Here is a 27307-nt window from a genome sequence, read left to right on the forward strand (position 1 = left end):
ATATACATATATCATAGTATCGTATCTGCTCATACACATTAAACATTATCCGTATTCGGCCACGTAGTGGCTTGACCATATTCGTATTCGGCCACGTAGTGGCTCGACCATATCCGTATTCGGCCACGTAGTGGCTCGACAATATCACATACATGTCTCCCGTACCCGGCCATCATAAGGCTCGGTATATCTCATCGTCATCATTGCTATCACATACATCTCATAAGATTATCATAACTTTCCATAAAGCATGCATTTGAATTTTAAGACAACTTATGAAAATCGTATCATATTCGTAGCATGAACATCGTAAAAAAAAAATATCGTATGATAGGCTTTATAATCTCTAAACTTAGGCTCATCATTACCATTATCGTACCTATAGCATATCTCTTACCTTTATCTCATATGAAACCCCCAATGAACATAGACTCGTAATTTTTCGGGACATCGGTCATAGGACGTGCATTCGAGCTTATAGACAATCTATAACAATGTCGGGGTGACGTAAGGTCGAGAACCCCCGATATCATTATGGAGTGATCATATACATCATATCTCACCTTGAAGGAACTAACATTTTAAGGTGAGAGTACACAATGAACAACATCAAGGGATCAAAAATAGGATCATTAACTTCATAGACATCATTTCTTGTTTTAGAATCCCTAGCCTTAATACTTATCATCATTATTATCATATTCATGACATATTCCTCATCTTTATCTCATAAGAAGATCTTTATCAATGTTGACTCATAGTTCCCAGAATGTAAGAAAGTCATGGAGAGGTAGGGAAATAATATCATAGGAATCATATAAGGATCATCATCTTCGTAGGAATGTCATTCACGAGCTTTAGGACTTCTAGACTTAGATTCATCATCAATATTTTCATGCTCGTAACGTGTCTCTTTTCTTTATCTTGTATGAAGCTCTTTATAATCGTAGGCTCATAATTTACGATATGTAGGAAAATCATGGAAAGATCGAAGGATTCATGCTATAGGAGTCATGCCTTAGAAAGAAGGGACTAGCCTTACATACCTCTTTCGTTTAACAATTTCCATTGCTTGATTGTTCTCCTTCAATGCTCACGTTCCTACCTTCAAGAGAATTCACATTCACATTAGCTAATCGATTATATGAACGTGCTTACTAAAGCTAGAGAAAATTGGGAAGCTTTTCTTTTGTTTATACAACCTTCCCCATATTGTATATCAACTCCCAAACATTTATAATAACGTTCACAATATCATATCCAACAATCGTCATTCATCTACATTACCCTCATTTCACAATTCCACTTCAATTCATCCATAATCATGGTCATAGTATACTAGTACGTTTTCTCACATATAATGCTTACTCCATGTCCTTAATATCATTTATAACATAACTATATCACAACACATCAAGAATCATGACTCAATTCAAGCTATCACTCAAAATGACACTATTCTCACATTCATATCCCATGTTTCTATATTCTTCTACAATCCAAGTGTTTCAAATTAAATACCTTAAACAACATGGAAATACCATAAAGCTTACCTTAGATAGTGTAGGAATGAACCTTGGGTTGAAACTCCTCACTTGAGCAAAACCATAGTTTCACCTTTACTTGGATTCCTTGCCTTGGATGAACTTTGATGGGTTTCTCACACTTGATTCACTTAATTTGATGTAGTTGATCACTAATATTTCTTGAATTCTTATGGGAGAAGTGTTCTAGAGAGTTCTAGAGAGAAGGGGAGTGAAGGGAAATGAAATGAAATAAGACTTGGACCCTTATTAATAATACTCAAATCTGTCCCGATCCATTTCTATGGACCAACATACGGTCCTTATAAATTATACCGGCTGTATGTGTGGCCGTAGATTTGGTCTAGAGAGGGATGCTAATCTGGGCTGATTATACGGTTTAACATACAACCCGTATGTTTTATACGGCCAGTATGTTTGGCCGTATAATGCCCAGTTTTCCGAAGTTCATTCTCGTCGACTCGTTTGATCTCCAATCCTTATGGAACCTTCTTAACATTTGTTTATAACTTTATTAACAATCTAAGGAATGTTATAACAATCTAAGGGATGTTATAACTATTCTCCAAAGCATCATTAAATCATCATACATCGTTACTCGTAAATCCTTTCCGATACATAACGTATGCCTTGCCTTCCTTAACAACTTCCGTCTCCTACTGCACATGTCTTTGAAATATCATTTTGAATCATCAAATGTTATTTCTTACTTATCAAAACGTCGTATACGTCATGCCCTTCGTCAGTCTATTCACCGTGCATGAACGAAAAATTTTCCGCGGTATATTATCGACGGTGAACGTTAAGTAGTTAAGAAGACGACGAGATATGTAAGGCTAATCCTTCTTTCATTAAGGCATGATTCCTTTGCTATATACCCTCTCATTGGTTACAAAATGTCTTCCAAATGACTCTATCCCTAGAATTACTAAAGCTCATGATTCTCAATATTTTCACGATGTTATTACCTTCTTTATATGATAGTTGATCCTCCAAGGATGGATGTAACCAAAAACGACGACGATGATGATATTGATAATGCTTATGGACTCTTATGTATACGTGTATAAGTATATATGGCTATTATGTAACACCGAGCTTCTATGGCCGGGTATGGCGTCTATCGCGCGCACACCACTGCAGTTGGGTACGGATGACACCGAGCCTCGGTAAGGCCACGTATATGTAACAACGAACCTTATCCTGGTTGGGTATGTAAGACACCGAACCTCTATGGTCGGGTATGATACTTCTAAATGTACGAATGTATGAAATGGAAGTTTCCCATTAGAAAGAGGGTAAGTAAATATGACGAACGTCGCTAGAGGTATACCTAGCTTTTCATTCCAAGACTCGCTTATCTTATGTTACTTCTTATGCTTCCATTATGTTATTGATTATGCTTTACATACTCAGTACATTATTCGTACTGACGTCCTTTTGTTTGTGGACGCTGCGTCATGCCACAGGTGGACAGGGAGACAGACTTAATCCATAGATTACTTGTTCAGGGACTGCATAGAGGAGCTCCATTTCATCTGGAGCTACAGCTGTTGGTATTATTCTTTTGTGTACATACATGTGGGCATGGCGGGGTCCTGTTCCATCTATATGATGTTACATACTCTCTTTAGAGGCCCGTAGACAGTTGTGTATAGTTAGATGTCTTTTAGCCTTGTCGTCTTATATTTTGTATATCATTTTGTTAGCCTCATCGGCTTGTGTATATGGATATGGGCAGAGTTGTTGATGATGATATAAATGTGTCGTTGCCCAATGAGATTAGTATTATGGATGTCTAGAAATCATGAGTAGGCCATGTGGCTCACCTAGATGTTAATATGAAGACAATAAGAGGTGCCCGGGTGGGTCAGCACCGGGTACCTGTCATGGCCCTCCAGTTGGGTCGTGACAACATGGCTAACTCATATTTCTCACGAACTGAAGGGACACAAGTTCAATCGAATATATGCTCGTCTGCATAAACATAAGTGACTATGCCCATATGTACAAGCCGACAAGGCTATCAAAATGATATACAAAATGTGAACCGATAAGGCTATGGACATCTAACAATGTACATCTGTCTACGAGCCTCTACATGGAGTATGTAATATCATAAAGACGGGACAGGACCCTGCCATGCCCATATATACATAAAAGAATAATACCAACTAAACAACAGCTTCGGATAAAATGCATCACTCTTATGCAATCACTGATGAAGCAACCTAGTGGTCTGGTCTGTCTCCCTGTCTACCTGCGGGCATGAACGCAGCGTCCACAAACAAAAAGACTTCAGTACGAACAACGTACTGAGTATGTAAGGCGTGAATAGCAACATGATGAAAGCATAAAGATCACATAAGATAAAGAGAACAATTTTGTTACGACCCAGCTAGGGGCCGCGACGGGTACTCGGGGCTAGCCACCGAGCACCACTCACTCTACCACTTATCTTACTCACTTAAGGCCCTTTTTATCAACTTCATACACGAATTATAAGGAAAACAAATTTTAGATAGAAATATAAATGCTTTATATACATTTGCCTCTCGGCCATCAAAATAATATACACATATAATAACATCTTGTGAGACCATCTAACCCACACTGCGTATCTACGAGCCTCTACTGACAGACTGTATATATATAGACGGAACAAGACTCCGTCGTGCCCAAAATATGCATATATACCAAAATAGGAATCATAAGCACCTCCGAACAATGGAGTGCTCTCAATCGGCTGGCAGCTACTAAGGATCTAGATCAAGCTCACCTCCTTGTCTACCTGTGGGCATGAACACAGCGTCCAAAGAAAACGGACGTCAGTACGAATATTGTACTGAGTATGAGAGGCATAAGCAATGAAGAAAGGCAACAATAATATAATGAGAACATCAATATGGAACATCTGGATCTGAATGACCATCATAAGAGAAGTAATGCATGCTATCTTACTCATACTCATCATCATATCACATATGCATAATATGTAAGCTACCCGTCCATGTCGGAACAGTGTAATAATCAATAACATTAGCCCGCGTCCAGGCCTCCCGCGTCCGGGGTACCATTTCATGCCGCCCACTAGTGGTGTCTGCCCATGCCAACTGGCCATGGTATATCGTATAGCTGCCCGCTTTCGCGGTGACTGCCCGGCCAACTAGGCCCGGTGTGATGCAATCATGACATGCTCATCATAAAATACTTATAATAATATGCTAATCAAAATATACTTGTCATCGTACATGCATAAAGACTCTAGAACAACTGCATTCTATCGAGGTGATGTAAGGTCGTGAACCATCGATTCCATTATGAACATATATGAACATTCTGCCTCACCTTGAAAGGATTAGCATATAAGGTGAGTGTATACAAGGAACAACATCATTTACTTTATAAGAACGTCATATCATATCTCTTGACTCATATAGCTATTCATGATCTTAGGCTCTTGGCTTTCCGGGATATAGGAGAATCATGGAAAGGGAGAAGAATCATATTATGGGATTCATGCCATAGAAAGAAAAGGAGAAGCCTCACATACCTTTTTCGCTTAGTTAAGCTATCGTTCACTTGATCCCCTTCAATATCACGTTGCTACCTTCACGAGAGAATGCACATTACATTAGTTAACCGACTATAGGAACACATCGTTATTTCTAGGAAAAATTGAGCAGCATTTCCTTTGTTTGTACTACTTTTCCCATGTCCAATCTCAATTCCCAAAATCTCATAACAACACTCACAATATAGTAATCAACAATCGTCATTTATATACATTGAGCAAAATCCACCATTTTTCTCTAAATTTCCATATTCATGGGTTCTAGCTTATTATCATGTTTTCTCATACCACACACCCATTTCATGGTCTACACGTCATTTATAACATCTTTATACTCACAACACATCAACATTCACGATTCATTCCCACTATCATTCAATTATAACAGTATTCACATTTTATGACCCATTTATTACACCCTCTCATAATCCAAGTGTTTCATCATATAAATACTTTAGTTATCATGGAAAAGTTATCAAACTTACCTTAGAGGTTGGTGGAACAAGCCTGGAGTGAAGCCTCTCCTCTTTCACCAAAACCCTACTTCACCTCCTTTGGGATCTCTTGGTTTGGATGAACTTCACTTGAGTTTCATAGACTTTGATTCATGAATTTGATGTTTTTGATCTTAATTTACCTTGGTCCTTCTTGTAGATGAAGTGTTTGGAGAATTCTCTAGAAAGCTCTTGAGTTGTGTAGATGAGAAAATGAAATAAAATGAGGCTTGGGTCCCTTTTAATAACTCAAAGTCTGATTTTTAATGATCAACAGTCAGGGTGTACAGTGGTCGTGAACCACAGTTTACGGGCCGTATACTGGTTTATGGTCCGTCCTTCATGGCTGTATTTAAGCATATAAAAAACAGAAGGGTTGGCTGTCATCATGGTGATTTACGATCGAGGTTTACGGGCCGTATTTCGATTTACGGTCCGTATTCTGGGTCGTGTTTTACCATTTCAACATTTAACAGAAAGTTGAATTTCTTGGAGTGTTGGAGGATGATCGCACTTTACGGTCCGTAAATCACTTTACGGGCCGTATTGTGCTTTACGACCACTGGACTGAAATGAATTTCTGCAACTTTTTTATTTCCAAAAATTCATGAATCGTCATTCCCTACTTAGTAAAACACCGCACACTCATACCCTTCGTTGATCTATTCATTGTTGACTCACGAAAATTTTTTCGAGGTGTAACAAATTTATACCTTCCAATACCTCTTAAGATGAATGTCTTACATACTTAACCTTTCTTCTAAAGAGAACATTTCATACATATACATATAATGATACCATACCAAGCCATATAGGCTCCATGCCATCCGTACTCGGCATAACAAGGCTCGGTGTTATTTGTACCCGGCCATAGCAAGGCTCGGTGTTATTCGTACCCGATCATAACAAGGCTCGGTGTTATTCGTACCCAACTGCAGTGGTGTGCGCGCAATAGATATCATACCCGGCCATATAGGCTTAGTGTCACAACATAGCTATATATATATTTCTACTATATAGAAGCACGGGTTTGGAGGCAGGATCGTCGTCCATCAGGTATTTATGTAAATAAAAGCAAAAGTGGGGGCAACTTTAAAAGAAAAAGTGAGGGAAACACTCCTACTACACTGTGATTATCTTCCACGTGTTGAATGGAATGCACTAGAAAGTGGCTTTTCAATTGTTTGTAAATTTTCCAGAGCAAATTTTGTTTGTTCATCTCTTACTTTCTCTCTCTATTTTTGGGCTTGCTCTTCCGCGTTTCCTCTTCTATTCTAAAAAAATAGGTTCTTCTTCCTTTCCCTTTTATTCACTATTTTTTTTTGGTTCTTTCTATTTATTTGTGTTATTTGCTTTTTGTGTTATTTTTTTATTTCATAGGTAATTTTCTCTCTCTGAAATTAAATATCTAAGCTTGATTTTTTACTATACATGTATTTGAGACTAAAATTTATGAATTTTTGTATGTTCTCATTTTTGCTAAGTTATCCTATGTGTTGCATGTTACTTCTTCTTCCTCTTTTTTTTTTTTTTGGATGGATTTCATTGCTGTCTTTTCATATTTTCTATGTGTCTTATAAGTATTTTTTTCAGCATACTTGTGTTTGAAACTTTACTTTTCGGATTTGATCTGTCCTAATCTTTTGTTGTGTTGCTCTATGTGTTTCATGTGGTGGGTATGACTTGAAATAAGTGGTGGGACTAAATTTACCACATTTGGAATTTGGTAATTTAGTAGCCTTGTTGCTAAGTTTGGGTAAAAAGTAGAGTCTTAATTCTGATGTTCTTTTAAACCCATTTCTGCCAAGGTCCTTATCATTGTGAGATATATATATATATATATATATATATATATATATATATATATATATATATATACATTAATAATAAAATATTTCAAAATTATTCTTTAATTGAGTTTGTGTTGGCTATAGTTGCATTCCACGTTGAGGCTGAAACCTCTTTGAATTTCAATACATAGCAGTAGTGATCATTCATGTTCAATTTGACAGGAATGTAATGGTTGGCCACTTCGGATTTCGCAGGATTTTGAAGCTTAAATTTGCTCGAAGAAAGTAGGAAAAAACAGGAAATAATCTGACTGATAGAGGTAAGTTCCCAGACTTCTTTTGTCCTATATGTTTATTCATAACTTTTATTTCCATGTTATGCTAAATTGACTTGTGTACTTGAGGAAACTTAAATGACCAAGTATGTTAATCTTTAACATTATATTTGAATAAGTGTATCTTTGAAGGATGAATGAATTGTTTCAAAGAATCTATTGGGGTGAAATTAGTACTAAAGAATGATAGGTAGGATCGTGTTTACAACATTTGATTCTTTAGGACTTTGTACTTTTCCGTGGCTTTTTAAATTAGTGTGGGCGATTTCATGGTGCATTTTTCCCTTTTTCTTTCTGTAAAGAAGGAAGCAGATTACTAATTTTAGTTCTTTTTTACCTTTCTGTTGTGAAATTTAAGGTCGTTTTTGCTCACACATATCTTTAGTTCTAAATATTACAATATAGTATTTTTGTTGGTGCATTTTTCAGCAGATGCATGCTGCAAACAAAAACCTTGCACGATTGATACTTTCGGTTGCTTCCCTGCAATATATTCTTTGTGCATATTAATAGGGTGGGAGTTTGTGGTGCTGTTAGAATTTATGGTCGTAACTCTATGCCAAATAATGACTTCAACTCAAAACCTAAACAAAGTTCTAAGTGCATAAAGTTTCCTACTTCGATTATTCCACTTTACTTCTTCTTCAGCCAAATTGTCTGTCCTTTATGTTGCTCTAATTGTTGATTGACCTATTGCCCTTAAATCGATTAAACCAGTAAGCCTCATCTGTGAGCTTCTTCAGTATTTCTTTGTCCTTCTTTACTAGAAAAATACATTGAGTTTGTTGTCTCTTTCGAGGTATAGCTTAAGTGGTACTCTGTTAGTTTGAAACCTCAGTAGCTTTTGCCGGAGTTTGAAACAATTAGCCAAGACGGTAAAAGAGAAACTAAATGATCAGGGAGTCATCCCCCAGCCTCCAGGTGACCCTCAATTTATGAATTTATTGATGATGCTTTGATGTTCTGCCAAGAGACATGAGCATTTTATGCAAGGAAAGCACAGAGTTGGACTCATGGAACTTACATCAAGTTTACCAAGCAAAGGCTGGAAATAGCTTATGTTACGATGACTGCCAAATCGGAGACTGTTTTTCACTTTATTTTAGCTAGGTACCAAAGCAAGTTAGATATTGGAACACTTCTCTTTTGCTTTAGCCAAATTGAGAAATAAAGAATATGGAGTTTTCTGGTGTGTATATGTTTCCATCTGTGGTAGTGCTTAGAGGGGGAAAGGAGTTGTAGTTGACTAGCCTTCGAGTGAGTGGAGTGATATATTGTTTAATTTTTGCCCTAAACCAGCTTTACAAGTGTTATGTTTTACTAAAAATTTGAAATTTTGAGATTTGAAATTTCTAAACAACGTTTGGCGTAGGATTATTTTCTTTTTTTAGTAATCCTGCTAGAAAATTGAACAAGTATGAAATTATTTTCGTTGAAGTTTTTGGTAATCTTGAAATTGTGCAAATAACACTAACAACGTTGTCTGGCATAGGCCCGTGCTCAGCGCAGCATATTGATCTCTTGGTAATAATTGATGTTTGATAATTCATGTAGGTGGACACACAAATTCTGAATATGAGGATTAAGACATGCACAAAAGACAAAAAGCTTGGCAAGAAGTGTCTTGAAGAGGTATGAATTCACATAATCAAGTTTGATATCCTTCCTATCCAGTTATGACAAAAACCTGCATACTTCCCAATTTTCTGGTGTGCAAATATGTATCAGCTATGCAACCCAATTGACCCTTTGATGTACAAAAAAGGGAGGCCACCTGTACTAAACAAAGAAACATTAATAACATTTACAATCTCCATTTAAAATTATTAGTATTTTCTAAGTTGGTATGGTATATAAATTTGATGATTTATGTCGACACAAAGATACTGGAAAAAAACAATTGGGCCGAAGATATTTGGAAACAAAGTCATCGGATTGTTATCTAGGTACTAAGCTATAAGATAGGACTATTCTTCATTTTTCGAACCTCGATATGCTCCCAGTCTAATAACAAAAATATGCTACCTCCTCACAGGAAGACTAAAATAGCTTAAAATGAATAAATATGTTTTCTTCATTTCTGATAAGGCTATGTGATGATAAATGTGTAACTCTAAAGGGAAAAGTTTACATGTTAAGTAATTATTTGTGGCACTGGAGCTATAGGTGAAACATATAAAGACACTCTGTTAAATAAGTGAGAAGTTAACTTTCTTAAATAATTATTATGGTACTTTACTTCATTTTGTTACTATCCATTTATAATGTTTGATGGTGTATGTGAAGAGCAAAATTGTTGGATTGAAATGGTCTACTCTACTTTACGTAAACTTTACTCACATTGCTAAGTTTTACAATTCAAAAGAATTAAGCTAAAATACCAATTTTTCTCCCAAGTTCTTAGCTGATTTTAATTTTATTCTGTATCAACATTTGTTCTATTCTTTGTGCCAGTAAGCAAAGTAAGAGTCATTAAACTTTCTTTATGTTTACAGTGTTACTTTGCTAGCTACTGGATTTGTATGTTTATTCCTTCAATTTCTTCCCAGGTCATGAAAGAGTTTCATCTTGCAAGAGCATACTTCTTGCAATACTTATGTTCAACTGCCAATCTCATGCAGATGTTGGAGCACCTATAATCTTTCTACTTGTGTCTTTCTAGCAAGCTACCTATGTAACTTTGTTCCACAAACTATGTCTCTATTTTGCCTTTCCTACACACTACTCGTGTAACTTTGTTCCAGAAATGAATGTAATATAGTATGAAGCATATCATGTTAATATTTAGTTTAATCATCTCTCCTTTATTTGCGTCTTAGTAGTAACGAACTTGCACGGGCACAAACCATCTAGTATATATATTCATATAGGGATACATAAGTAAAAACAACATCATCATCATCACTACATCTTTCCTTAGAGGGTCAACTGTCATAAGACGAGATCAACGACGATGAACAAGATCAACAAAATCATGAGCTTCTAGCGATTCTAGGAAATAGAACGTTATGGATATCATAGATGGATTCACGATGAAGAAATTATTCCTTTAGAAAGAAGGGTTAGCCTTAACATACCTTTATGTCTCCTTATTTACTTAACTTCCCCTCCAAAGTCCGTAAAATCTACATTCAAGAGGATTCATACTAAGGTTAGGTCTTAAAATACTCTTAAGTTCAAACTGGTATAATTAACGAGCTAACGAAATTTGGGCAGCACTTCCCCTATTTTATCGACTTCCACCATATTAAAAAACAACTCCCAAACAACAATAACAACATCCACAATATCATAATCAATAAGTTATATTCAATTTAATCTCAAATTTATCCAAAATCCCTTTTCAAGTTCATCTCATAGTTATCTTCTTCACTTCAACACTTTATGACTTCTCTACTTTAATTCTTTTCCTTCTCAAGAGTTACTAAACCTTTACATCAACTCAATCATGTAAGTAAGATGGAGAACATACCTGATAGTAGAAGAACCTCACCTCACTCAACTCCTTCCAAGACCAAGTTCATCACAACTTTGGAGAGAAACAAGAACAATCACCTTCCATGGATTATCTTGAGGTTTTGATGTTTGATATTCTCTCTTGATGGAATGGAGCATTTTGGAGTATTGTGGAACCTTCAAGACCTCTCTAATAATGTGGGGAAATAAGTGTGGGAGTTTGATATGAAAATGGGATCTTTTGGGATTTAAAAAAGTGTCAAAGTCGACCTCCTGCATTGATTTGCGGTGGAGATGCGGCTTAAGGAGGAGGTTGGGAAGTGAGGCCAGCCCTTTTGGTGATTTTGCGGCCAGTTTGCGACAACAAACTGGTCCACAAACTCTAATTTTCAGCGAAAAGTGTTCTTTTCGATTCGTTTGACCTCTAATCCTTATGGAACATTCTTGGCACTTATATAAAACTTCATCAACCATCTAAGGGGCCTTATATCTCCCCCTCAAGGTAATGATATGAAATCTTCCCAAAACATGACTCAAATTCTAATTTCTTCAACTAACTTACTTTCGCCGATTCATACGACTCCAAAACCTCAAGGTACACACTTGAAGTTATCAAATGCCCTTCTTGACCTTGTAAGGGCCTCATTTCCACTTTAGGATTATGTTAGTTTACTCATAATGCAAAGGGAACAAAATTTCCAAGGTGTAACATTCCTCCCCCCTTAAGAACATTCGTCCTCGACTGTTAGACTCTTAGGGATTCTATAAAAATTTTGCCAGAGTTTCCCCTGAAGGCAATGGTGGCTCTATCTGAACCTTCTTAGGGAATGGAAACAAATGTGGATATCTGGTCTTCATATCTTCCTCAGCTTCCCAAGTCATTTCTTCCCTATTATTGTTTCTCCATCGAACTTTAACTGAAGCTACATCTTTAGTCCTGAGTCTCTGAACTTGTCTATCTAGAATAGCAATGGAAATTTCTTCGTAAGATAATTGCTCGGTGACCTGGATATCATCCAGAGGTACAATTTTTGAAGGGTCTCCCATACACTTATGAAGCATTGACACATAGAAAACCGGGTGGATTTACTCCTAGTCTGAAGGTAGATCTAACTCATAAGCCACCTGTCCTACCTTGCGTACGATTTTGTATGGCCCAATATACCGAGGACTAAGCTTTCCCTTCCTACCAAATCTCATCACACCTTTCATAGGTGAAACTTTTAAGAATACCCAATCATTAGCTTGGAATTCTAAGTCTTGTCGGCGATTATCTGCATAGGATTTCTGACGACTCTGAGCTGCCAATAATCTATCCTGAATAAGCTTGACCTTTTCCATGGCTTGTTGGTTCAAGTCTGGCCCTATTAACTTAGTTTCTCCCACTTCGAACACCCAATTGGTGATCTACACTTGCGCCCATATAAGGCCTCATACGGGGCTATTTGGATGCTGGAATGATAACTATCTTTATAAGTGAATTCAATAAGTGGTAAGTGATCATACCAACTACATCCGAGGTCTAACACACATGCCCGCAACATGTCTTTGAGAGTCTGAATGGTACGCTCAGCTTGTCCATTAGTCTGTGGATGAAATACTATGCTAAGACTCACCTGAGTCTCCAAACCTTCTTGGAAAGACCTCCAGAAATTAGCTGTGAACTGGGTTCCTCTATCAGAAATAACAGATGTTGGAACACCATGGAGTCGTACTATCTCTTTGATGTAAAGCTCTGCATAATCCTTAGCTGCGTATATAGTTCTGACAGGCAGGAGATGAGCTGACTTTGTGAGTCTATCCACAATTACCCATATAGAATCATACTTACGCGGAGAACGAGGCAAGCCTGTAATGAAATCCATATTAATCACTTCCCATTTCCAAGTCGGAATTTTCATGACTTGTAATAATCCATCGGGCTTTTGATGCTCGATCTTTACTTGCTGATAGTTTGGACATTGAGCTACGAATCTTGCTATATATTTCTTCATTCCGTCCCACCAATATATGGATTTAAGATCAGGATACATTTTTGTTGCTCCCGGATGAAAAGAATAACGGGAACACTGGGCTTCTTTCAAAATCTGGTGACGTAATCCTGCAACATCAGGAACACATAATCTACATCGACATCTGAGAACTCCATTTGCAGAGATCTCAAAAGATGACTTTTTCTTCTGAGGAAGCGTATTTCTGTAATGAACTAATATGGGGTCCTCATACTGGCATTCTTTCACCTCAACCACCAATGACGAAACAACTGAATTTTGAACGGTAACTCCCATATTGCCCGAGTCTATTAACCGAACTCCTAGGCTAGCTAACTGTTGAAGCTCACAAGCTAAGTCTCTTTTCTCTTGTTGGATATCACACAAGCTACCCATAGATCTACGACTAAGAGCATCAACTACAAAGTTTGCTTTTCCTGTATGATATAGGATGCTAACATCATAATCTTTCAACAGTTCCAACCATCGCCTTTATCGTAAATTCAACTCTTTCTACTTGAAAATATACTGAAGACTCTTATGATTTGTGTAAATATCAACGTGAATGCCATATAAATAATGCCTCCACATCTTCAATGCACGAATCACAACAGCTAACTCTAGATCGTGGGTCAGGTAGTTTTTTTCGTGTTTCCGCAACTACCTTGAAGCATAAGAAATAACTTTACCGTGCTGCATCTACACACAACCTAACCCAACACCTGAGGCATCACAATAAACGACATAGCCCTCCGATTCTTATAGAAGTGTCAGAACCGGGGCCGAAGTCAATCTATCCTTCAGCTCATGAAAACTGCGCTCACAAGCATCCGTCCATTAAAATTTAGCTGATTTATGAGTCAGCTTCATCAATGGTGCAGAAATAGAAGAAAAACCCTCTACGAATCTTCTGTAATAACCTGCTCGGCCTAGAAAACTACGAACCTTCGTAGGTGTTATAGGTCTCGGCCAAGTCTTCACAGCTTCAATCTTCTGGGTATCCACCCGATACCATCAGCTGAAATAATATACCCCAGAAAAGTCACAGAATTCAACCAAAACTCACATTTTGAGAACTTTGCAAATAGTTCTCGAGCTTGAAAAATTCTAAGGACAACACGTAAATGATCAGCATGCTGTCACGACCAGACTAGGGGGCCATGACGGGTACCCGAATCGGACTACCGAGCACCACTCATCGTGCTAATCATCATACCCAATCTGTACACACGTAATCACCAAAACAATACATATATGTACACATAAGCCCTCACGACTGCAAAAATGATATACAAGGTACAATGAAGAGATTACATAACGTCTACAACCCACATGTAGGTGACTATGAGCCTCTAACTGGAGTACTGGAATCAAAGGACGGGACATGACCTCGCCATGCCCAATGTGTACACAAAAGAATATACAAAGAAATGGCGACTCCGGAGTAGTAGAGGGCTCCTGCAATCTGCTGAGGAAGCTCCTAAGGATCTGCACCGTCTCCCTGTCTACCTGTGGGCATGAACACAGCGTCCATAAAAGAAAAGGACGTCAGTACGAAAAAAGTACTGAGTATGTAAGGCATACACGATAACATCATAAGGAAACATAGAAAGCATAAAAATAAAGATAACCTAAGTTGCTTGCCCCTTGGGGCGGAGTCATGCATGCTCACTTTTACCTTTTAAGCATATCACATATACATACATAATCTGTCTGAATCAGTAACAACATTAGCCCGCGTCCGGGCCTCCCGCGTCTGGGGTAGTCATCTCATGCCGCCCACTAGTGGTGTCATGTCCGGCCAAATAGGCACGGTGTTATCATAAGCCACCCGCCTTAGCGGTGTCATGTCCGATCATCTAGGCACGGTGTAATTATAAGCCGCCCGCCTTACCGATGTCATGTCCGGCGATCTAGGCATGGTATAATCATACATATATATACTTATCATGAAGCATGCATAAGAGCTCAAGTAAATACTGTAACTCTATCGGAGTGACGCAAGGTCGGTAACCTCCGATTACATTATAGAACATCATGACCGTTATGTCTCACCTTGAAGGAACTAGCATTATAAGGTGAGGCTACCAACAATGAATAACATCAAGGGGCCGTGACAAGATCATTAGAGTCACAATAACATTATATCATTAACATGGAACATATCTCATCTTTATCTCATAGGAAACTTTTAATACTCTATAGCTTTCATCTTTTGGAATATATGAAAGTCATAGGATTTACTGGAAAGAAATCACAATCATATAAAAGTCATGCCTTTGGAAGAAGGGCTAGCCTTACATACCTTTATATCTTTTTTAACTCTATTGCCTACTTGCTTGCCTTTCGAGCTCCCTATGCTACCTTCACGAGAATTTGTACTAAATTAGACAACCGGAAACATACTTGAGCTTAAGCTAAAACAACTAAGCGCTAATGAAGATTTGGCGACATTTTCTTTGTTTCGACAACTTCTTCCATGAAATAAGATAACCATCAAACATCAATAAGAACACTCATGATAGCATAATTAATAGATTCTTTAAGTTAAACATTGTTTACTTCTTAAATCCATCTGCAAGGTCATCCATAACCATACCTATATTACCACATCATATTCATTCTCATAAAATACTCCTTTAATATCATTCGTATCATTCACCTCAAGTTGTACTCATAACATGTAAAGAACTATTATTCAAGTTAGGTCATTAACCAAGAGTATCACTATTTCCATATTTGTACTCCATATTATCCTCCCTTCCATAATGCAAGTCTTTTAACCTCTCAATATTCTTAATAACATGAATTTGAACATAAAACATACCTTTGATGATGTAGAAATGGACTTTGAATGGAATCAATTCACTTGGAGAAAACCCTACTTCAACACCAAAGAGATTCTTAGTCTCCATAAACCCTAGAGAGTTTCCTTGCATTTGATCCTACAAATTCTTGGTGTTTACTCCTTGATTTCCCTTGGATATGTGATGATGTAATGTGAGGAATATTCTAGAGCTCTCAAGACTTAGGGAGAAAATGAAATCTGAAAATTTTGGACAAGGGCCATCTATTTATAGTTGAACCCAGAAGTTTCCAGAAAAGCGGTTCGACGGCCGGGTCGACGGTCCGTCGACTGGCCCCGTCGACTCACGCCCACAAATGTCTGATTGTGGGAACACAGGGATGGCGCACATCAATAGTCCGTTGACATGATCGACGGCTCATCGACCATGACTGGTGCCTGCAGACTTTTCCTGATTCAGTTCAGATTTCGCCGTTTTGATCCGTTCAACTTATAGTCCTGCAAATTACCAGGAATACCTGCTGGTACACTCATACATGGGGTAGGATACTCTCTGCCTTAACTTCCTCCAACGAACTCTCCTCCCCCTCTTCTGGTGTCTTTGGAATCTTAATTAGAATCATTAAGTATCCCGTCTTGCTTGTAGGGACACCATAAAAACCATAACTTGCGTTAGTCCGTCTACCGCGCAACAACCCAAAATTCTGAGGTGTAACACTCTTCCCCCCTTAAAAACATTCGTTCTCGAATGTTATGTTTTCGGGGATTCAACAATAATTTTGCCAGAGTTTCCCCTGTAATATGGCACTACCATCCTGCCACAACAACCCATAATAACATTTGCCTCATAGGGCTACAACATAATGGCAAGAAAATATGGCCACCCATGACCAAAAGCATAAAAGAGAAAGCATTTCGTACCTTATTCCAATGGCGTCTCATCTTAAACCTATTCTGGGGGTGGAAATAAATGTGGATATTTGATATTTATATCCTCTTATGCTTCCCAAGTCATTTCCTCTCAGTTATTATTTCTCCACAAGACCTTAACTGAGGTTACCTCTTTGTTTCTGAGTTTTCGCACTTGCCTATCCAATCCAGCAATGGGTACCTCCTCATAAGCCAAATTCTCTGTAACCTGAACGTCATGTACTGGTATGACTCTGGAAGGGTCTCCGACACATTTACAGAGCATCGAAACATGAAAAACTGGATGAACTGACTCAAGTTGTGAAGGTAAGTCCAGCTCATAAGCCACTTGGCCCACCTTGCGTATAATCTTATAAGGTCCAATATACCGGGGGCTAAGTTTACCCTTCTTGCCGAATCTCATCACACCTTTCATGGGCAATACTTTTAGGAATACCCAATCATTGATTTGAAATTCCAAATCCCATCGGCGGTTGTCCGCATAAGATTTTTGGCGACTCTGAGCTGTCAACAATCGGTTTCGGATAAGTTTGACCTTTTCCATTGCTTATTGAATCAATTATGGACCTACCAGTTGGGCTTCTCCGACTTCAAACCACCCAATTGGTGATCTACATTTCCTTCCATATAGAGCTTCATACGGAGCCATCTAGATGCTAGAATGGTAACTGTTGTTGTAGGCAAACTCAATAAGTGGAAAATGATCATCCCATTTGCCCGCAACATATCTTCTAAGGTCTGAATAGTGCGTTCCGCTTGTCCATCAGTTTGTGGATAAAATGCTGTGCTGAGCCTCACTTAAGTTCCCAAACCTTCTTGAAAGGAACTTCAGAATTTAGCAGTAAATTGTGCTCCTCTGTCCGTGATAATAGACACTGGGACGCCATGAAGTCATACTATTTCCTTAAGATACAACCTTGCGTAATCTTCTGCTGCATATGTAATCTTGACTGGGAGAAAATGAGCTTATTTTGTCAGTCTGCCTACGATTACCCATATGGAGTCATACTTTCACCAACAACATGGAAAACCTATAACGAAATCCATGTTGATCACTTCCCATTTCCAGGTTTAAATTTCTATGGCTTGTAACAATCCTCCAGGATTTTGATGCTCGACTTTCACTTGTTGGCAATTTGGACACTGAGTTACAAATTCTGCCATATCTTTCTTTATTCCATTCCACCAATATATTGACTTAAGATCACGGTACATCTTTGTCGCCCCTGGATGGATAGAATACTGGGAATAATGAGCTTCTTCCAGAATCTGACGACGTAGCCTTGCCATATCTGGCACACATAGCCTGCCTCGATACCTGAGAACTCCATCTGCAGAAACTCCAAATGGCGACTTCTCTTTCTCAAAAAATTTATATCTATAGTGACTCAACTGGGGATCTTCATATTGGCGCTCTCTCACCTCCCTGTCTAAGGACAAAACGGTTGGGTTACGAAGAGCAACCCCTGCATTTCCTGAGTCAATTAAACGAACTCCTAGGCTGGCTAACCGATGGAGCTCATGGACTAATTCTTTCTTCTCTGGTTGAAGGCCACACAAACTGCCCATGGATTTGTGGCTAAGAGCATCGGCCACCACATTTGCTTTTCCCGAATGGTATAGTATACTTACATCATAGTCTTTCAATAACTCCACCCATCGCCTCTGCCGAAGATTCAAATCCTTTTGCTTGAAAATGTACTGGAGGCTCTTATGATCTGTATAAATATCAACGTGGATGCCATACAAATAATGTCTCCATATCTTCAAAGCATGAATAACCGCCGCCAATTCAAGATCGTGAGTCAGATAGTTCTTCTCATGTTTCCTCAACTGCCTGGAAGCATAGGCGATGGCCTTACCGTGTTGCATCAATACACATCTTAATCCAATACCAGAGGCATCACAATACACAACATAGTCTTCTGATCCCTCAAGAAGCGTCAGAACTGGGGCTAAAGTCAATCTGTCTTTCCATTCTTGGAAACTACGTTCACAAGCATCGGTCCACTGAAATTTGGTTAACTTCTGAGTTAGATTTGTTAATGGTACTGAAATAGAAGAAAATCCTTCTATAAACCTTCTATAATAGCCTGCTAATCCTAAGAAGCTACAGACTTCTGTTGGCGTTGTAGGCCTTGGCCAAATCTTCACAGCCTTAATTTTCTGAGTATCAACTCGAATACTGTCAGCTGAAATGATGTGGCCCAGAAAAGTTACCGAATTCATCCAGAATTCACATTTAAAAAATTTAGCATACAATTCACGAGCCCGAAGAATTCCAAGGACAATACGCAAGTGATCTGTATGCTCGGTTTCTGATAGAGAGTAAACCAGAATATCGTCAATGAACACGATCACAAATAGATCTAGAAAGGTCCTGAATACATTATTCATCAAATTCATAAATACTGCCGGGGCATTAGTTAACCCGAACGATATCACCCGAAATTCATAATGGCCATATCTAGTTCTGAAAGCCATTTTCGGAATATCTTCTTCTCTAACTCTCACTTGATGATACCTCGATCTTAAATCAATCTTTGAAAACCACTTGGCACCTTCACTACTAAAAAACCAGCGTTTAGTGACGGAATATTAGCGACAGACCATATTCTATCACTAATTAACGACGGATTAGCTACGGATTACTCATTTTGTCACGAGAAAAGCAACTAAAATTTTATCTCATTATATAGCGACGGATTAGCAACGAAAATTGAATTTCGTCAATAATGATTAGCGTGAAATTTTGGCGCCTTAAATTTCACTACAGATTTAGCAGCAGAAGAGGCGCGATAAATTTTATTTTTATGTAGCGACGGATTCAGCAACGAAAAATCCGTCGCTAGGCCTTTTAATTTTTCTCGAAAAAATATATATTTGCAGCAACGGAAAAATTCATCGCAATATTAATCATTAAAATAAATCTATGTATTATTTAGCGACGGAATATAAAATCCGTCGCTATTCCGTCGTTAAGTGTTAAAAAAAAAGATATATCATAGGGTACACATTTATTTCGTTTCACTTCAAACACACCCAACACAGATATAGAGAGAGAGTATGCGAAATTGCTAACATAGAGAGAGAGAGAGAGAGAGAGAGAGAGAGAGCACAACATAGCTCAAAATAATGTGAATCTAGTTCTATTGTGTTTTTCTCTTCTTCTGCTGCGTCATTTATCTAAAGGAAAGGTATGTTTTGATTTTTCTATGTTTTATGGGCAGTTTCTTTCTTCTTTATCTCTTTTTTTGTGTTTTCTGACATTAAATCTAAAATAGAAATTAAGAAATCTGTGTTTTTTTGCTTATTATCTAAAGGATAGAGCGTCTTTAAGTGTTTTTGTTTTTAGCTAAAATCAAAGTTGGGTGTCTTGAAAACTGTTGGGTTTATAATTTATTTGAAGGTTAAGTGTTGGGAATCTCTATTTGGGCCAAAATCTGATGAAAATAGAAATTCGACCTTTGTTTGTGCTAAACCTTGTAGGATAATATTACTTGGTGGTTAAAGTTTGTTTTAATTCGTTGCATGTCGAGAAAAAGCTTGAAGAACTCAACATTCTTTATATTCTGTGATTTGAAATCAGTGTTAGTGAACTGGGTTTTCTTACTCGATTTTTTTTGTATTCTATGATTTGAAATCAGTGTCAGTGAACTGTGTTTCTTACTCGATTTTTTTGTTTCAGTTTTAGTTTTGTTTCAGTTTGTCATTTTTTTTAACTAAAAGGTGAATGATATGTTCTGTTTCACTAAGTTATTTCAGCTTGTTCTTCCATTTAGAGGTCATTCGGTTGTATTAATGATATGAAGACAGAACATTAATTTGATTGCTTTGTTTATGTCAACATTAATAGGAACATGAATAATCTAAAGCGTGATTGGATGTACGATAGGTTGGATGGCCGAGGGGGTATAAACTCTAGCTTTGTAACCGGTGTAGATATTTTATCCAATTTTCACTTTCTTAACGAAATTACATGAGCGGTAACAAGGTTAGATGTCCATAAAAAATGTCACAACATTAAATACATGGATGTTGAAATCGTTGAATATCACCTTTTTAATTTTGGATTTGTTGAGGACTATTTTGTTTGGGAGTATCAAGGGGAAAAAGATGTGATCGGTGAGATAATGATTTGCACGGTGGTTCTAAACCTGAATCTGGATTCGATAATCCATACCGACAAATGATCTTGGATGCAGCCGGTCCCAACTTTGGTCAGGGTTCGAGCTCGCAATCTTATAGCAATATTGAAGTTGATTCTTCTCATCCTTATAAACCTTGAATGGAGGAGGAGCCTAATCCTTCAGTGGGGGAGGAGCCTAATCCCGAGTCCCAAAGATTTTATAATTTTCTACAAGCTGCTGATGAAAAATTATATGTTGGTTCTTCTCTCTCTCAACTTGTAGTAGTCTCCAGAATGTTAAATATTAAAATGGAGAATACTTTGTCACAGAGAGGTTATAACCAAATGATACAATTGTTGAAAGAGGCTTTACCTGAAGATAACAAAGTGCTTGATAGCTATTATCAGACTAAGAAACTAGTGTGTAGTTTGGGTTTGCCAGTTGAAAAGATTGATTGTTGTGATTCAGGATTTATGTTGTATTGGGGTGATGATGAACACCTTACATCTTGTAAATTCTGTGGTAACCAGAGGTATAAGCGTCGCGTCGTCTCTCGTAAGAGGAAATTGGTCCCTTACAAGAAAATGTATTATTTTCCTTTGATTCATAGATTGAAAGATTATATGCATCCCATGCTACAGCTGCCAACATGAGGTGGAACCATGAGCATACACAAGAGGATGGGGTAATGCGTCATCCATTAGACTTTGAGGCTTGGAAGAACTTCAATGAAACTCATTCTTTTTTTGCTGCTGAACTAAGGAATGTAAGGTTGAGGTTATGTACTGATGGTTTCCAACCATTTAGTCAATCTGGGAGGAAATACTCTTCGTGGCCAGTGATTGTCACCCCATACAATTTGCCTCCAGGAATGTGCATAAAAGAGGCATATATGTTCCTAACTGTCATTGTTCCTGGGCCAAACAATCCCAAACATAAAATTGATGTTTATCTGCAACCTCTAATAAAGGAATTGACCTTGTTGTGGGAGACAGGTGTAGAAGCATTTGACATCTCGAAAAAGCAAAACTTTCAACTGAGGGCAGCTTTGATGTGGACAATCAGTGACTTCCCAACGTATTCTATGTTATTAGGATGGAGTACTGCAGGAAAGTTAGCATGTCCTTATTGAATGGAGGAAACACAATCCTTTAGATTACAACATGGCTGGAAAACATCTTGGTTTGATAGTCACAGAAAGTTCCTTGACCAACATCATCCTTTTAGGAGAGATCGTAAAAACTTTCTCAAAGGTAAGACTGTCAAAAGACTATCACCACTCTATAGAACAGGAGAGGAAATTTTGAACCAAATTTGTGATTTGGGGAGAAGGAAAGTAACAGAGTTAGATGCACAGGAAGTTAATAAGAGAATATGTAAGTCTTGTGGGTGGAAAAAACGAAGCATATTTTGGGATTTGCCTTATTGGAGTTCTAACATGATTCGACATAATCTTGACGTCATGCATATTGAAAACAATGTCTTTGATAATGTATTTAATACTGTTCTTAATATTGATAACAAAACCAAAGACAATCTACAATCACGTCAAGATATGGTAAATTATTGCGATCGACCACAGTTGGCAAAGGACACTAGTGGAAAATATCCAAAAGCTATATATACAATAGATAAGGAAGAAAAAGCTATCTTGTTCAATTGGGTGAAGGGTTTGAAGTTTCCAGATGGATATGTTTTGAATTTAGATGTCCAGACACAAACGCAAAAAGATTATTTGGCATGAAAAGTCATGATTGCCATGTGTTCATGCAACGACTAATGCCTATTGCTTTTCGTGAACTGCTTCCCAGTAATGTGTGGCAAACACGTACAGAATTGAGCTTATTTTTTAAAGATTTTACTTCGACCACTCTACGAGTGGATGACATGGAAAGATTAAAGGCAGACATCCCGCAAATCTTGTGTAAGTTAGAACGTATATTTCCCCCTGGGTTCTTTGACTCAATGGAACATCTGCCTGTGCGCCGACCATATGAAGCAAAGATTGCTGGACCTGTACAATATCGATGGATGTATCCTTTTGAAAGGTAAATTTGAAACTTTATATTCAAATTGTGACAAGTATGCTAAACATAACTTTTCTAATATAACTGTCACGACCCAACTAGGGGACACGACGGGTACCCGGGGCTAACCACCGAGCACCGCTCATTCTATCTCTCGTCATGCTCATTTAGCTCTTTTATCACATTTATACTCAAATTGTAGGAAAATCATGTTTCATATGGAAACGTAAATAGTTTTATATATATATACATATGCCTCTCGGTATTTCATATAGATTACATGTGGTAGATCAATACTATCCTCAAGGATATATATATAAAAACTGTTAACACCACATATCGTACTTTACCGATTACCGTCGCTACATAGCATAAAAACTTTTAATTCATACTTGTTTAATATGATAAATATTTATTTCTCCTTTCACACATTATCAAAGGTGCCGATATACCTGTGACGGCATCAGGAAATGACTCTGGATCCTGTCGCTCAGCTAAAGCATATATACGGGGCTGGGTGGCACCTGAAGTAGATGCTCCCCCTCTGCCTGTACCTCGACCTGCCATAACCGGGGAAGTCTGACCTCCCGGGCACACCGAAGAAGAACCAACCGCTGATCCTGCGGGCTGAACCGCATGTCTACCGGCTCGAAACGGGCACTCTCTCATAATATGACTTGTCTGGCCTCAAACATAACAAACATCCGAACCCAATCGGCATGGTCCCCAATGTAGCTTACCGTACTGGGTACATTGTGGTATAGATGATCTCCTCTGGCCTGAATCACTCCTATACCGAGAGCCCGACTCTGTGAAACTCTGCTCCGGTCTGGGATGACTAGAGGAGTCGGACCCCTGGCCTGCAACTCGTGGAGGTATACTAGTCACCGACTGACCTGAGTGTCTGGAATATGTCTGCCTCGATCCCCTTCTATGGTCGCTATCAGCACCTACGGATCTGGCCCTCTTACTTGGCCCCTGATCCGTATCACGCCCGCCCCTTTGCAGATGTCATTGCTCTTCTAGATTTTGAGCATGGGCTTGAATGCGGGAAATATCCATCCCGTCTTGCAATGAAGCCGTTAAGTAATCTTTGAATAAATGTGGCCCTAGGCCACTCACAAACCTATGCACTCTATCTCCCATATCGGCCTCCATAGTCGGGGCATATCTAGCCAACGAATTGAATTGAAGGCTATACTCCCGGGCACTCATATTCCCTTGCTTCAAATTTAAGAACCTATCCGCTCTAGCTTGGCGGACCTCGGGTGGTAAGTAGTGGCGGATGAAGGCATCTATAAATTCTTGCCAAACCGAAGGGGGCGCATTCTCTCCTCTTGATAATACCCAGTTATTATACCATAATACCGCCACATCTCGGAGTCTATAAGACGCCAACTCCACAGATTCAGTCTCAGAGGCATGGACAATCCTCAATGTTCTTAGCATCTCATCAATAAAACCTTGTGGGTCTTCATCCGGCTTTGACCCGAAAAACTCCGGAGGATTTAGACTTATAAAATCACGGGCTCTGGTACTAGCTTCCCGATCACTTGAACCCACATTTTGCCGCTGTGCCTGTGCGACAACCAATTGTGTCAATAAATGAATGGCCTCGGTCACTTGTTGACCCGAAGCACTCGGTGGAGGAATTGGAGACGAAGCTCCTCCTTGTTCTTCTACGTTGGGCGGGGTAGAGGAAGTATTAGATAAGGCTTCATTATGTGATTCTCCCTCTTCTATATTCATCGGAGGGTCTCTTTCTACCCGCCTTTTTGTCATAGTCTTGCCCTTCTGGGTGGCTGTAGCTTTTCCCTTTGGCGGCATTTCTGAAATCACAACACACTATCAAGGAGGATAAAATCTTATACACGGCTCTATGACACGATCTCATGAAAAGAAAGATGGTCATTTTTCCTAAATGCCCTGTAGACTCTTGTTTATTGATGTGGCGCGCAACACACCATAAACAAGACTCTACTAGACACGGCTCGTAGACACTTCCTAGGAATGAACTGCTCTGATACCACTTCTATCACGACCCGACTAGAGGCCGCGACGGGTACCCGGGGCTAACCACTGAGCACCGCTCGTTCTATCTCTCGTCATGTTCGTTTAGCTCTTTTATCACATTTATACTCAAATTGTAGGAAAATCATATTTCATATGGAAACGTAAATAGTTTTATATATATACATATGCCTCTCGGCCATCAAAATAATATATATACATAATAACCTCTCGTGAGACCATCTAACCCACACTGCGTATCTACGAGCCTCTACTGGAGTGCTAAACATAAGGACGGGACAAGACCCCGTCGTGCCCCAAAATACATATACACGAATATACACAAAAGAATCATCATAAGTACCTCCGAACAATGGAGTGCTCTGAATCAACTACTAGCTTTTACGAATCAGGATCAAGCTCTCCTCCTTGTCTCCCTGTGGGCATGAGCACAGTGTCCAAAGAAAACGGACGTCAGTACGAATATTGTACTGAGTATGTAAGGCATGAATGAGATAAACATGATAGAGAAATCATAAGTCATAAGGTGAAGGAAAAACCTGCGCGACCTTTAGGGATGAATACATTTCATACACATATCATATATACATAATCGTCGTACATGAATCATCACAGCCTATACATCATTATTTCGTATAATTCATAGTCGGACTACCGTATCTGCTCATACACATAAAACATTATCCGTATTTGGCCACGTAGGGCTCGACAATATCCGTATTCGGCCACGTAGTGGCTCGACAGTATCACAAACATATCTTCCGTATTCGGCCACGTAGTGGCTCGACCATATCACATACATCATAACAAGAATCAGTATATCTCATCATCGTCATTGTCATCATATTCATCTTATAAGCGTATCGTAACCTTTCATTAAGGCATACATTTAAATTTAAAGACAATCTATGAAAAACCATATCATATTCGTAGCGTGAATTTCGTATGAGTATCGTATGATAGTCTTTATAATCTTTGGGCTTAATCTTATAATTTCCATATTCATTTCTATAGCATATCTCTTACCTTTATCTCATATGAAATCCTTTATGAACGTAGACTCGTAGTTTCTTGGAACATTGGTCATAGGACATGCATTAAGGCTTATGGACGATCTATAACCATGTTGGGGTGACGTAAGGTCGAGAACCTCGATTAAATTATAGAGCATTCATAGGTAGTCTGTCTTACCTTGAAGGAATTAGTATATAAGGTGAGTGTATACAACAAGCAACACCAATAGATCATAGTTAATGTTGTTAGCTTTGTAGAAACATTATACCATGAACTCTAAGATCTTTAGACTCAAGTTTATCATCTTCATTATCGTGTTCATAGCATGCCTCTTATCTTTATCTTACGTGGCTATTCCTGATCATAAACTCTTAGTTTTCCGGAAGGTAGGAAGGCCATGGAGAGGTAGGGAACATAATATCATAGAAGTTACATAAGGATCATTAGTTCCGTAAGAATGTCGTATCCTAACTTTAGAACTTATATACTTATATCCATCGTCGGTTTCGTCATGCTCGTAGCATATCTCTTTCCTTTATCTTGTGAAGCTCTTCATAATTGCAGACTCACAGTTTTTGGTACGTAGGAAAATCATGAAAAAGGAGGGGATATCATATCATAAGATTCATGCCCTGGGAAAGAAAGGACTAGCCTTACATACCTTTGTCATTTACTAATATGTCGCTTGCTTGTTGTCCTTTAACGCCCACGTTTCTACCTTCAAGAGAAGTCGCATTAACATTAGTTAATCGGCTATAAGAACATGCTACTATTTCTAGGGAAAATTGGGCAGCATTTCTTTTATTTCTACTAATTTTCCCATATTCTATATCAACTCCCAAACTCTCAAAACAACATTCACAATATTGCAATCAACAATCATCATTTATATACATTGGCCACAATCCACCATTTCTCTTCAATTTCTCCACATTTATGGTTATGGCTCACTATCGCGTTTTCTCATATATAATACTTATTTCATGTTCTAAATGTCATTCGTAACATTTTTATTATCACAAATTATCAATGATCATGGCTCAATTCAAACCTTTACTCAACAATGCTACTATTCACACTTGCATGACCCATTTCTTACATCCTTCTATAATCTAAGTGTTTCAACTCTTCTATACCCTAAATAACATGTAAATGCCATAAAACTTACCTTAGATGTTGTAGGAA

The 27307-nt window shown here is 38.3% G+C and overlaps 1 long non-coding RNA gene across 1 annotated transcript; it reads left to right on the top strand.

Moving 5' to 3' along the window:
* Window positions 1–6759: 6759 nt before the first annotated feature.
* On the top strand, window positions 6760–10518 carry LOC132599729 (uncharacterized). The gene is made up of 4 exons (XR_009566975.1): window positions 6760–6898; window positions 7625–7722; window positions 9292–9369; window positions 10287–10518. It is a non-coding gene; the product is annotated as an uncharacterized LOC132599729 (long non-coding RNA).
* Window positions 10519–27307: the final 16789 nt, after the last annotated feature.

The sequence above is a fragment of the Lycium barbarum genome, chromosome 6, assembly GCF_019175385.1.
Source record: "Lycium barbarum isolate Lr01 chromosome 6, ASM1917538v2, whole genome shotgun sequence".
Taxonomy (NCBI): Eukaryota; Viridiplantae; Streptophyta; class Magnoliopsida; order Solanales; family Solanaceae; genus Lycium; species Lycium barbarum.